A 14,377-nucleotide genomic window follows, 5' to 3' on the forward strand; every position below is an offset into this window, starting at 1 on the left:
CTTGTGCTATTATATTTTTAAAAATTGAACATTTACTCTCTAATGAATTACCTGTAAATGAAAATGATTCTCTGTAATATTAATATTAACAGGAAGAAGTGTTGAAAAGAGGGTGAGATTGCACAGATGTTTTAACAGGAGGACCACTGTTTACAACAGTCCTGGAGCTGTATGCTTTGTCCTCTGACAGACAGGAGAAGCTCCATCTCCTTAGCTAAGGTTACAAGACAGAGACATAGTGGAACTGGGGTGCATCTTGGGGCCCAGAAAGGCACTGTGAAGACTGACCATCACGGAAAGAGAACTGATCAGCCACTGCACAACTGTATGTCACACAGAAAAACTGTGAAAGTCACTCCAAACCTCATCCTCTGAGGCCACCAACAGGAATAACAACCTGACACACCTGCAGGATGCTATAATAACCCAAGTTCATGGTGATGGCCTGACTCATCTAGAAAGGATTCACATTCTATTCAGGGTACCAGCTTCACAAGGCCAGGAAGTACATAACACACTCTAAGTCAGAATGGTTTTCAGTCTTTCTTAAACTATCCACCACATTCTCATCACATCTCCACTCAGCTGCAGGAAATGGTTGAGTGTCACTTCCTGGGTGTAGCTTGTACTCAAAATATAACTTCAATATGTTTTTTTCAAATACATCCCAACCCCAGCCCTGCCCTGCAGTTCAGACCTTTAGCCACAAACAAAAATAGCTAAAACCAAAATATTGGAGATTGGTAAGAAAAGTTCTCAGTTAACTGGGTGTTTCATGGGGCTAAACCCATTCTTCTCCTGAGGGTCTTTAATAGTTAAGTTTTACTGCACAGTCTATTTTCACAACCTTTAAAAGTCCAGGACTTCTTGTGTTTTTCTTTTATGAGAACAACTTCCCTCGACTTGTTATGAACAAAACTTGGGTCTGCTCACCTTTGTGCAGCAAAACCAAATTTACTCACTCTGGGTTGTGGTGAAGGAAAGTTCAGCATTTATTGTAGGCACCAAACAAGGAATCTGGATGGCTAATATTCAGAAGAACCAAACACCCTGATGGTTGTCAGGGAAAGGTTTTTAAGGACAGAGTGAGGGAGGAGGTTGCAGGGTATGTGATCAGCTCATGGACATTCTTCTGATTGGTTTGAGGTGAGGTAATTGGGAGTCAATATCATCAAACTTCTGGTTCCAACTTGTCTGGGGTCAATGGGCTTGTGGGCAGCATACAGTTAACTTCTTCCACCTGGTGGGGGTTTCAGTCTCTGCAAAACAACTCAAAGGACATGACTCAGAATAATATCTAGAGCCCCTGGGGAGGAACTAAATATGCTCGACCTTGTTTAATGGCTAAACTGTTTTTATTTTGTCTCGCTTGAGTGTTTTCCTATGTTTCTGCATTTTCTCACTTCCCTGATTAAACTTATTCTCTGGAACTTGAGGAAGGCCTAGGAAGCTAAAGGTTTTCTACAAACAAGAGGCAGGCAGAGAGCATGGTGGTGGGTGGGAGTGGGGTGTCTGTCCTGAGAAGGCCCTATGGTCATTTAGAAACCCACCTTGTGGGCTTCCCTGGTGGCGCAGTGGTTGAGAGTCCGCCTGCCGATGCAGGGGACACGGGTTTGTGCCCTGGTCTGGGAAGATCCCACATGCCACGGAGCGGCTGGGCCCGTGAGCCATGGCCGCTGAGCCTGCGTGTCTGGAGCCTGTGCTCTGCAATGGGAGAGGCCACAACAGTGAGAGGCCCGCGTACCGCAAAAAAGAAAAGAAAAAAAAAAAAAAAACCACCTTGCTGTGTATTAGCAAAAACACTGGAAAGTGATTTTTTTCACATTTGGTTGTTATTGTTAATGGTGTGTTTTGTTTGGATTTCCTTTTTTTTCCAAAGTCCATGGTTACTTGCAAAATAAAGATTTATTTTACTGTGTAATTTTGAAGTGTATGCCTCTGTTTCAAGGAATGAGAGGAGTTTTCAGACCATCTTTGGAACCCTAGAGCATCTATCAATCAACATAATACTTGCCCTGGTGGAGGAATTCCCAGCTCTCAGATTACCTTACCTTTGTCCCCTGAAACCTCTAGACCATTGAAATTAAAAGCTGGAGTCTTTTTTTTTTTTTTTTTTTTGCGGTACGCGGGCCTCTAGCTGTTGTGGCCTCTCCCGTTGCGGAGCACAGGCTCCAGACGCGCAGGCTCAGCGGCCATGGCTCACGGGCCCAGCCACTCCGCGGCATGTGGGATCCTCCCGGACTGGGGCACGAACCCGTGTCCCCTGCATTGGCAGGCGGACTCTCAACCACTGCGCCACCAGGGAAGCCCTGGAGTCTTTTAAATAATGAAGAAATTTGTTTCTTTGGAGGTGGGGTGTAGTGTTTATCTGCAGTAATAACCAAATGTCTAGATTTTCTTCAAATTGGATTCTCGGAGTACACATCAAGTTTGCATTCAGGGATACATAAACACTCCTAGATGTTCATCCTTCTTAAGAAGCAGCACTCTACACTGACTGAAGTTTCTATCTGGACTCAGCATTTAGTTTCATCTTTGGAGCTTTTCATTTGGAAATAATATGTGGTTGTTCAATTCACTGCTACACCATAGCCAGCAAAGAATTAATATACCAATACATCAGTCTTACAAATGCATGTACTCCTTGACCCACTGACTCCATATCTAGGAATTTATCTTGCAAATATCCCTGCCCACAAAAGAAATGATGGGTATACCAAATTACTCATTGAAACACTGTTAATAAGAGAAATGACTGCAAACAAACCAAATGATGTCCCCAACAGGGGATGGGTTAAATAAATTATGAAACATCTCTCCCATGGAATATTATGTAGCTGTAAAAAAAAAAATAGTGAGGAATTGCTGTATGTGCTGATACAAAGTAATCTCTAGGATACATTAGTAAGCAGAAAAACACAAGATACAAGGTATTATTTATGGAACACTCCCTTCTGTGTAAGAAAAGGTAGAGAGTAATAATATTCATTCATATGTTCTTGTATTTTCACAAAGAAACAAGTGGTTATCAGAGTGAAAGGAAGGGGACAAAACAGGTGACAAGGGTGGGAGTGAGGTCTTTTACGTTGTTTTTACTTTTGAACTATGGGTAAGTATTGCCTTTTCAGGGATAACATAAAAATCACCCAATGTAATCTAAAACAACTTGTAATATATTAGAAAAATGGACCCTTGAGGCAGCATGTGTTTCTCATCAAGCATGCTTATCAAATCACCCTCCAGTGGAGAAATCAACAAAATTGTGTAAGCAGCTGCATCCTTTGTTGTTTCTTCATATGACTCAGAACCACACAGAGTAAATGACAACATCCTTCCTCTAGGCATTGGCCCCTCCACACCCACCCCAGGGACCCTGAGAACAGAGCCAGCAGACGGGAAATGCTCTGAGAGAGCAGCCCTGGTAGATGTGTGCATGACTAAAAGACTATTTGGAAATTCAGAAATCTTTCCAAGCTACACATGACTGTTGCCCTGGGTCTCTTGAGGCCAGAGTTCACAGTGGGGTCACTGTAACCCTAAGAACCTCTATCTCAGTGCCTTTTGAAGCCTCCATGTATTTTGTAGAATATCACCTCCTTTCCAAGAGTCTCCACCTCACTCTCTCTATGGGTCCTCATGGGGAGTATTGCATCTCCGGTCACAATGTCTGCCCATGGCCGGTGGCTTCTGTCAGGATTTTCCTTTCTTGCTCAGCCCCCACTGGTGACATGTACTGAAAAGGCTGAGGGCTGGACACCTCCCACTTGATCCTCCAGTTTCTCCACCCACTTCCATTTGGCTCTCTGCCCCCATCCTACCCCAGCAGGCTCTCCCAGAGGGAGGAAGGAGAAAGCTATGTATTTCCTGTCTTAGTTCATTTGGTTACTATAACAAAACACAAAGACCAGGTAGCTTCTAAACAACAGAAATTTCTTTCTCAGTTCTGGAGGCTGGGAAGTCCAAGATCGAGGCACCCGCATGGCCGTGTTCGGGTGAGGTCCCTCCTCCTGGTTCACAGATGGCACCTTCTGGCTGTGTCCTTACATGGCAGAAGGGGAGAGAGACCTCTGTGGGTTCCTTTTCATAAGGCACTGATCCCATTCATCAGGCTCCACCTTCATGGTTAAGCACCTCCCACCAGCCCCACCTCCTATTACTACCAACTTTGGGGGTTAGGATTTCCACATATGAATTGGGGGCACACAAACATTCAGACCACAGCCATTGCCCCGGCTGGCTCCCTCCTTGCAGGGTGGCCTCCCACCTGCCGGATTCATTGACAGAAGGTCACTGCTGCTCTCAAGGTGACCTCTCCATGGGACTCTTTCCTTCCAGATTCTTGTGGCCACCTCATCCGCTGGTCCCTTTAGGCAGTGTTTCTGCATACTCTCAATATCTTTGTAAATGGTCCTTTGTTAAATCTTCTTCAAATTATCCAAATTTGAGTGTGTCATCTGGGTCCTGCTAGGACCCTGAGGGAGTAGACTGGCCCTGCCTGCAAAGCAGTTTGATTTTGCCCCATCATTGCTTTTGATGACCTCTCTCACTGGGAACCTGCATCTATGCCATAGTTGGGTCACTCTTTGGTAGCTCGGTCCCCCCACGATGCTATTCGTGGCTCTGTGTCCTGTCCCTAAGGCTCTCCCTCCCAGAGAGAGATGCTGTTAAATAATTACACGGGGACAAAGGAAACCAATTGGCACTATGGGCCAAACAGGATGTATGATGTCCACACACACACACACACACACAACAAATCTCTACTACAGATATAATGATAACCTTCTAATTCTTCTCCACTTTCCAGAATTCCTTTGTTATCTGATAACCCCTCCCACAGTGGATTTCCAAAAGCCCCATGCCATCAGCCCAGACCTTTCTGAACCCCAGGGATAGACACAGCTTTGACAAAAGCTCAAAAACATGTAACCTGACATTTTAGAAGAAGAGTAGAGTGTCTTGTATTTTAGATATGACATTATTTCAAAGACATAGAGGTAGAGAGTAATCCATTGTCAGATGAAACTCTACCAGAATAGTACTTCACCTCCTTAGGGATTGGTATTTGATTGATATCCTCAACCAGTATTGGGGGACATCAGTATGCTGTGGCCAGAAGGCTCCTTCCAACAGGCCTCCAATGGCTTTCCATCATATTCAGAGAAAAGTCTGCAAAATGGCCTGCAAGATCCAACCCGATTTGTCCTCTTTCCCTCTGTCACACTGATCCCACCATCCTGGTCTCCTTGCGTTTCCTCGAATAATTCAGACACACAGCCCCCCAGGGCCTTTGCTCCTGAGGCTCTTGCCTGAAATGTTCTTTCCACAGAGATCAGCTTGGCTTAATCCCTCCACTCCTTCAAATCTTTGTTCATATATCATCTTCTCAGGGATGTTTTTCCAGACCTCCTTATATGAAACAGTAACCCCCAGCCCAACACTTTCTATCATCCTTCTCTGCTATATTTTTCTTGATAGCATGTATCACCTTCTAAAATACAATTTACTTCTTTATAAAGACTACTTATTGTTCATCTCCCCCACATACTAGAATACGCACTCCAAGAAGGCACGGATTTTTGTCTGCTCACTGAAGTAATCCTAGCAGTTAGTGCTTGGAACCTATAGACACACAATATTTGTTGGATGAGTTAATGATTAGAGCACAGATCTGATCATCCGTCTCCCTTGTCCAAGTTTTTCAGTCTTCAATAGTTCCACATTTCTCTAAGGACAAAACTAAATCTTTTTAGGGCTTCCATGGTGGCGCAGTGGTTGAGAGTTCTCCTGCCGATGCAGGGGACACGGGTTCATGCCCCGGTCCGGGAAGATCCCACATGCCGCGGAGCGGCTGGGCCTGTGAGTCATGGCCGCTGAGCCTGCGCGTCTGGAGCCTGTGCTCCACAAGGGGAGAGGCCACAACAGTAAGAGACCCGCGTACCGCAAAAAAAAAAAAACAAAAAAAACTAAGGCTTTTAGCATACTTGTAAACTGGCAGCCTCCCTCCCCTATTGCCATGAGTTGTTGTAAGAGAAGAACTAGGATGATCTGTGAAAAATGAGAAATTCTGGGTTTTCAGTGTTGTGCTGAGAAAAGAGAAGCAAGGATGTAAACATAACATGACTAAGGAAATGGTGAGTATTATTTATAATACTCACCATTATATACATAATAATACACGGAAATGGTCCATGTATTATTTAGCCTACTCAGCACTCCTCCCTTCCTGGACCAGCAGGACCTTTCTTCTAAAGCATTGCTTTTTCTCTTCTGAATAGGAAATATTATATGTGGAATCTAAAAATATTACATGTGGAATCTAAAATAATGGTACAAATTAACTTGTTTGCAAAACAGAAATAGAGTCACAGATGTAGAAAAAATAAACTTATGGTTACCAGGGGGGAAAGGGAGGGAGGGATAAATTGGGAGCTAGGGATTGACATATACACACTACCATATATAAAATAGATAACTAATAAGGACCTACTGTATAGCACAGGGAACTCTACTGAATACTCTATAATGACCTATATGGGAAAAGAATCTAAAAAAGAGTGGATATATGTATAACTGATTCACTTTGCTGTATACCTGAAACTAACACAACATTGTAAATCAACTATACTCCAATAAAAATTAAAAAGAAAATATTTGCTGAATGAGTGAGGGGAAACAGCACAGTTGGAAATAGAAAAAGTTAAATGAGTAAATTCAGGAGAAAAAAAGACTGTCAGTGGATCTTGGGGAGAAGGAAAGAGAGTACTTCCAGATGTTACTGGGTTCAAAGAAAACCAGAATCAGACAGAAGTTAAAACAGCAATGGCAAATTTTATTCAGGAACTATTATAATATGGGAAAAAGAGAGCTTGGTATAGAGCTGGCTCCAATCTGAATAGAACATGGACAAGTAGAGATTTATAGCCAAGGCATAGGGGGAGGTCAGTGGGTGGAAAATTACCAACAAAAGACATCAAGAATAGGGAAGGTTATGGCTAAACTGACTTTAGGGGTTTTGCTAAAGGCAGGTACAGAGGAGGAAAGAATACTTTTGCCTCTACCCCTTTCCGTTTTTGGCCAAGGGCCCTGTAATAAAAGACAGAGAAAAACAAACAGATGTATTCACATGTATACCTCATGCATACATGGGAGATACCCAGGGAAAAAAATGAGTAACTCCCTGAGGTGGCTTAGCATTCAGAATTAAATTCCACCTTAATAGGGAAAGGGGAGTGGGGGGAAGACAGTTCTGGGAGGTTATCAGGAAAAACATGGTAAACAAGGGCAACGTTTGTTATGCAGATTTAAGTGAGTGCCTTCTCCACTGATAAGATTCTCTTGTGATTTTGTTTTCAGCTATATTGAGGCATAATTGACAGATTGTAAGATATTTAAAGTGTACAACCTGAAAATTTGATATACTTGGGATTCCCCCCATCAAGTTAAACACACAATTTCCTCACAAATTTAACTTTTTCTTTTCCAGTGAGAACATTTAAGATCCATTCTTTTAGCAAATTTTAATTATTCAATACAGTGTTATCAGCTATAGTCACCTCAGATCACAGTCATCCTAAAACTGAAAATTTGTACCCCTTTACAAACCTCTTCCTGTTTTCCCCTCCCCCCAGCCCCTGGCAACCACTTTTCTGCTTTCTGTTTCTTTTTACAGAGGTACGATTTACCAAGTTAATGTAAGTTATAGATAGCTTAAGAGAAAAGAGAAAAATGTTTCCTTAAATCTGTAAAACAAACCATTAAAGAACCAGCAACATCACCTAGAGGTAGAAAAACACCACGCGTCTATAACATTCATGTAAAGGCAGACACAGAGATATTACAGCTTTCATTCTAAAATTTCGGTCATGAGACAGGTACAATGATACAAAAGTCACCGATTTATAAAAGAACAGTTAGATCCAAACTGTGATTCTGGCAGATGGACTATGTTAAGTTTACCCACTCAGATGGCCAAAACTTTTAACTAATATTTGTGGCAAAGACCTTGTCAAATAACAAAAATAATACACTTTAGTAAGGAGTTTGATGTCTTTTTATCAAGGGAAGACAAGCCATGGATTGGGAAACTGCTGTGCCGCACAAGCTGTGGAGCAATCTTCTCCAAAAATCTTGGGCAAGAGGAAGTTTTATACAATATTAGAAGAGGTAACATGGAAACGGGGCATGATTGGCTAGGAGGTCAGGGATTTCCTTAGACAACTCCAGGTCCCATTTTCTCGGGCAATGTGACCTAGCTAAGCCAAGCTGGTGGGTTCAATTTTTAAGACGTTTCATTTGCTTTTTTCCAAATAGCTCAGGTAGTTGCTTTTGGGGTTGCTTGAGTCCCTGGAGAGCCCCCAGTGGAGAAGGGGGGCCAAAGTTCAAGTGACTGTAGGAATTGAGGGGCGGGAGAAGGAAAAGTCTGGGAGGCATGGACAGAAGGATGGAAGAGGCTGTGATTTTTGGTGGCCTTGGCCTGTAGCGGCTTGAAGCAGTATCTCAGTTCCCTGACCCGAGGTTGAAGCCAGGCTGAAGCAGTGAGGGCACCTAATCCTAACCACTAGACCAAGGGCCGGTGGCCAGCAACAAGGCCCTGGCTCGTTGGCTTTGGAGAAAGGAGTTTCAACAAAGAGACGGAAAGTAGTGAAACAAGTAAAATGTTCATTAGGGGAAAAAAGGTATGTGTGGAGAGACACACACGGTCAGTCTCAGAGAGAAAGTTGTTTAAATCACTTATACGGGGGCAGTTCTTCTGGGTTTCCTCTGGCCAATCATCTTGCTTTGTCTGACTCTGAGTCCATTTTTGGTCTGACTCAGGGTCCTCCCCCGTGGGCACGCACATCTCTTAGCCAAGATGGATTCCAGTGCAAGGGTTTCTGGGAAGTTGACAGAACATATTATGGTCTGGCACACACACACATCCCTTCTCTGATCTCTGAGGAGCCTTTCTGTGCATGCGTAGTTTGGGAGGTCTCCTTGACCTCAAGAGTGAGAAATATTTGGACTCTTTATCTCTTATCTGGGGAGGACTCAGCTCCTCCTTGCTCCGGCCATTATCTTTATCTTGGAGTATCTGTCCACAGGGGCCAGACTCCAGCTGCTCAGCCAGAGGCCCATCTATCTCCTGCCTCACTTGAACAGACCTGTATCAAAGGACTCAAGGGAGCTGGATGGAAGACAGAAGGTGACATGAGGAGGAAGGATGTTTAGAGGAGCCACTCTGGGGAGCACTTCCGTTTCCCAAAGAGGCCAAGGAAGTTCCAAATTATCCTCAGCAAAATCACGCTAACAATGAGATGGGCAGAGTTGACAGAGCATAGTCAGCAGGAGTTTGAGAAGGGGTTTCCGACTGAGAAGTTCCCATGGGAGGAGCAGCATCAAATAAAACAGACAGAACAGAGACCTTTTAAAAATAGCTCCGATCAGCCTCTGAATATCAACTGCCAATGTGGCTAACTTCTGACCATAGAGCTATTTTAAAAAATCCTTTCAAATATCTTATTATCAGATTTCAGCTGGAACAAATAGCAAATATTCCTGGTGGTATTCAACTCTTCTTTTTTTTTAATCCTTTTTCTCTTAAACCAAAGATATAGCTTTTCTCTTCCTGGTACAGAGTGGGAGACACCCTTACAAATGGAGATTTCCTTTATAAATGTAAATTTCCCTTACAAAAGGGTAATTAATCCTCAGTTTTCGAGCTTCTCAAGTGTCTGCTGTTTCTTAATCAGCTCAAAGTAATCCTTTGGCCCAAGAGGCACATTTTGGGGTGACATATTCTACTCCCCTTCACAGGGTAGGGTGATAAGATTTTGAGGGTGGGGGGCGATGAACTTGACCATCCATCAAAGGTGGGGGACTTTGGCTAAACTGACCCAGCAGCATTCTGCTTTAGCAAGAGTCTTTGCTAAAACTGGACTGAACAGAGTTCAAGATCAGAGCCCCAGGTCAGTGTCTTGAGAGTTTAGAGGAGCCTGACTAGAGTGAGGTCAAGGAGAATCTTTGTCACTGGTCAGATACTTCTCCCAGAGTCTCTGGGCAGGGTCAGCAGGAGGAAATAAGCCATGTGGTTTCACAGGCAAGTTATTCACCATGTGAACTCAGTCTCACTGCTTGGAAGGAAGCTCCTGAAATCGGGGACCTAAAGCTGAGGACATGGGACTGCTTGGTCTCCTGGAGCCCTGGGAGGGGCTGTGGGGGATGCTGGGACTGTTCTCCCTGGACCTCAGCCCATCCCTGAGAGTCCACACCAAGAGGGAGCAGACCAGGGCTGCAGGGCAGCACTTGAGCTCCAGTACAGGTTTCTGGAATCTTGCAGCCAGGGTTCACACTAACTGGTCAGTAACGAAAGTCTCAGACCTTTGCCCCTGAAATCAACATGTATGTGGGTATTAATGAGTTAATACCTGTAAAGCAGTTAGAACTCTGCCTGGCACGAAGCAAGCACTCGAATATAAGCTATGTGTAAATAGGAAAAATTTGGAAAAGTATCCACTACACTCAGACCAGTTATCTCTAGTGAATGAAATGTGGCAAAGGTACTTTCACTTAATACATTTCTTAATTTTTTGGCAATTAAAGAAATACATTAATTAGAGCCTGCAGATAGAAGTTGGTAATGATGAGGATGATTCTGGCAAATAGTAACTACATGGATGATCCAACATAGTTGTTAAGAGTACAAGTTCTAGAATTACTTCGCTGGGTTTGAGTCCTGGCTCTGTAATTTCCTAGATGTGGTATCTCGCTGACTTATTTTCCTGCTCTACACTCCTGAGTTTTCTCACCTTAAAAAGGGGGAGGGGGGATATTATTAACTATAAATTGCAGTGCAAGGCTCAAAAGAGGTACTGCATGGAAAACACTTAGAACTGCTCCAGACACACAGCAAATACGTCATCGTTAGCTAATATTGTCCAATCATTTCTGGTCTTCTAGCTTATTCACAAAACCTTTAGGATATAGGGCTGGGATTTTTATAGCAATATAACTGGAGCTCTTAGGATGGTAATTAATACTCTGCTGGGGTTTTATGTTGTTGTTTCATTTTGTTTTAGTGTTTTGTTTTGTTTGTTTGCTTCTTTTTAGATTTTACTTAGCTTTTCAAACACACAAAAGTAGAGAGACCAGAAATGAACCCCGCTACACCTTTCATCTGACTTAAACAGTTATCAACATGTCACCAATCTTTAATACTGGATTTTGTTCCCTTTCAATTAGGACACAGATTTGGTGAGATTACATGACTTGCCCTAATTGGTGAATCAAATAATTTGCTGTGACAGGTAAATTGGTGAGAAGTGCACAATGGTTTCATTTTTTAATAACTGTTCCCTCTTCAAGAATTCAGAAATAGCTTAACTGTCCTGAGGGCTCAAATTTGTGGACTTTTGACTCACATTGTAGTTCACGGCGGGCCATGTGATAATTCTTTCTAGATCAGCACTGTCCAGTAGAAATATAATGTGAGCCATAGATGTAATTTTAATTTTTCCAGTAGCCATATTTTTTTAAAAAAAGCAAAAGGAAACAGGCATAATTAATTTTAATAATATATTTTATTTAACCCAACCAATCCAAAACATCATTTCAACATACAGTGAATATAAGAATTATTAATGTGATTGCTTACATTCTTTTTTCTTTGTACTAAGTTTCTGACATATGGTGTTTATTTTATATTTATAAGACATCTCAGTTGGGATGCTCAGTAGACACAAGGGGCTAGTGGCTACCATATTGGACAGCACAGTTCTGAATAGTAGTTCCTTGAGGTTTAAGATCTGTATCTTCTTCATCCTGCTGTCTTTTACAAATAATTAATGAACCTCTCTCTAGTTTTGAGCAGAGATACATATTAAAATTCTTCCACCTGAAGGGGTAGGAATGGATTGCTAACTATTCCTCACTGTCATTTGCTAGAGAAAGCCACATGTGCTACATTTTGGGTTTGTTATAATTTTAAACAAGGAAGCTCCGTCATTTTAATGAAATAAATACCTTTATTTTCAAAGGTATCCTTTGCTTTGAAAAATAAGAAAGTGACCAGGAAAGTGATAGAGTAGGAAGTCTGCCATGAATTAGGCAGTACTGTAGCAAGAAGGGATTTTGAGGCAGAGGCAAAATTGAAAGGATCCCAGAGAGAATCCCTAAATAAAATCCCTTATCTCAACTGGGAAGTATTTAAATCAAGTGAGAAAGAAACCAACCATAGCAGATAATGCTGGTGTGTGGTGCTTACCGGCTTGGGCAGTTTCTGGGCACTTGTCCAACTGCTCAGGGGCGGCACCTGCAACTCTTTGTCTGGGAGCTTTCTCTGACTTCCAATACCTGCTCTATCCACACACAGGGTAGCTTGAAAGTGCCCAGGAATTCACACCCTCCCTGGGAGCAGCCCTCAACCAATGACTGACTGGAATGAAGAATAAAGACCTCAGCTCACATGTGTCTCTGAAGTGTTCTACCCTGTCAGCCCAAAGCTGCCTGCAGGATCAAGTTCCAGTTGCCCTCAGTGACAATTTGCCTGGAAATCCATCCTTTATTGGCTTCTTCCCTCCCTGGTCTCAATGTACCCCGCCCCTGACATGCAGTGGCATTACAATCACTAGGACCATCACAGGAGGGAAGCTCATGGGCTCAGTGAAATGGATGCATCCATTTATATACTATCTGAGCCACTGAGAGATGTAAGGAAAATAGTATTATAAGGAATGTGGAGGTTGCTTTCTGCTACCCCCAAAGTGCTAAGGGAAGAAAATGATAGAATCAGGTCAGCCAGCTATCAACTGAGGTATGGTGGGAGGCTAGAAGACCTCTATGGTGCATTTAAGGAGACACTCACCTCCTGCAGCTGCAGGGCAGACTGTGCTGAACATCATGCGAGCCCAGTATGCTCACCGTGAGCAGAGCAGAGTGACAAGAAATCTGAATTCATAGCCCTAGTAGGTCTACATCCCTTCCAGGCAAGGAGTGAGACCCTGAGACTCAGGATGGGCACATCTTTGTATATGTGATTGAAAACCTTGAACCCCCAGAGTTGGTAGGACTGGCTTTCTCTTCCTTTCTGGAGGACAGCAGCTCCCTTTGCCTGAAGATGTGCACAGGCTTCACATGGCAGGGTGATTCTTGCCCTCTTCAGGACCTGACTCCCTTCGTTGCTTTTAGATCATAACTAGGTTCGGGGCTTCCCTGGTGGCGCAGTGGTTAAGAATACACCTGCCAATGCAGGGGACACGGGTTGGAGCCCTGGTCCGGGAAGATCCCACATGCCGCGGAGCAAATAAGCCCGTGTGCCACAACTACTGAGCCTACACTCTGGAGACTGTGAGCCACAACTGCTGAAGCCCACGCTCCCTAGAGCCTGTGCTCTGCAACAAGGGAAGCCACTGCAGTGAGATGCCTGTGCACCACAACACAGAGTAGCCCCTGCTCAATGCAACTAGAGAAAGCCCATGCACAGCAACGAAGACCCAACGCAGCTGAAAACAAATAAAATTAATTAATTAATTAATTAAAAAAGAAAAAAAATGTATTGATAAGGGGACACTCTCCCATAATTCAAAATTTAACAATCTGACAAGGACACCTAGGACCTAGTCCTAATAACATTGTTGGAATGGTTCATCGAAATCTGGAATAAAAGGTGCCCTGAAGTAAATGAGATAAGATTTATTTATTACTTTACTTTGGCAGAGTAGTAAGAAAGGGGTTAAAGGCTCAGAGAGATGGGCATGCTGGAAAGAATATATAACACATCCAGCTGACTATGTTCCCTCAGAGCGCCCAGAGATGCTCTTTGTTAAAACAGTAAAGAATGTGCTAGTGATGGGGGTACTGTCCTCACGGAGAAGCTCATAAGTGCCTGTGTTCTGAAGGCCAGGGATGGTGGTAGTGATGTTGCCATGGGATTGTGCTTCCTAGTGCCAAGAGGAAAAACAGGAGTCCAGAATTGCAGAGACTGGGAGGCAACACTTAACTGGCATAGGCAAGGCAGATATGACTGCCATATGGCAATGAGTTGACATGGCAAATGGGGGCCTGGCAGGAAGGAATCTGCCACAGAGGCTAATAGATCCTATAGCTCCTTAGAGCAAGATATAGCTGTGGGCAATCAATGAGAATGTTGCTTGACCTTTACAATCAAGAGTGATATAGGGCTTCCCTGGTGGCGCAGTGGTTGAGAGTTCGCCTGCCAATGCAGGGGACATGGGTTCGTGCCCCGGTCTGGGAAGATTCCACATGCTGCGGAGCGGCTGGGCCCGTGGGCCATGGCCACTGAGCCTGCGCAACCGGAGCCTGTGCTCCACAACGGGAGAGGCCACAGAAGTGAGAGGCCCGCGTACTGCAAAAAAAAAAAAAAAAAAAAAAAAAAAAAAAA

Source organism: Aethalodelphis obliquidens, unplaced genomic scaffold (genome assembly GCF_003676395.1).
Source record: "Aethalodelphis obliquidens isolate GAN/ISIS:26980383/991018 unplaced genomic scaffold, ASM367639v1 scaffold6, whole genome shotgun sequence".
NCBI classification, from domain to species: domain Eukaryota; kingdom Metazoa; phylum Chordata; class Mammalia; order Artiodactyla; family Delphinidae; genus Aethalodelphis; species Aethalodelphis obliquidens.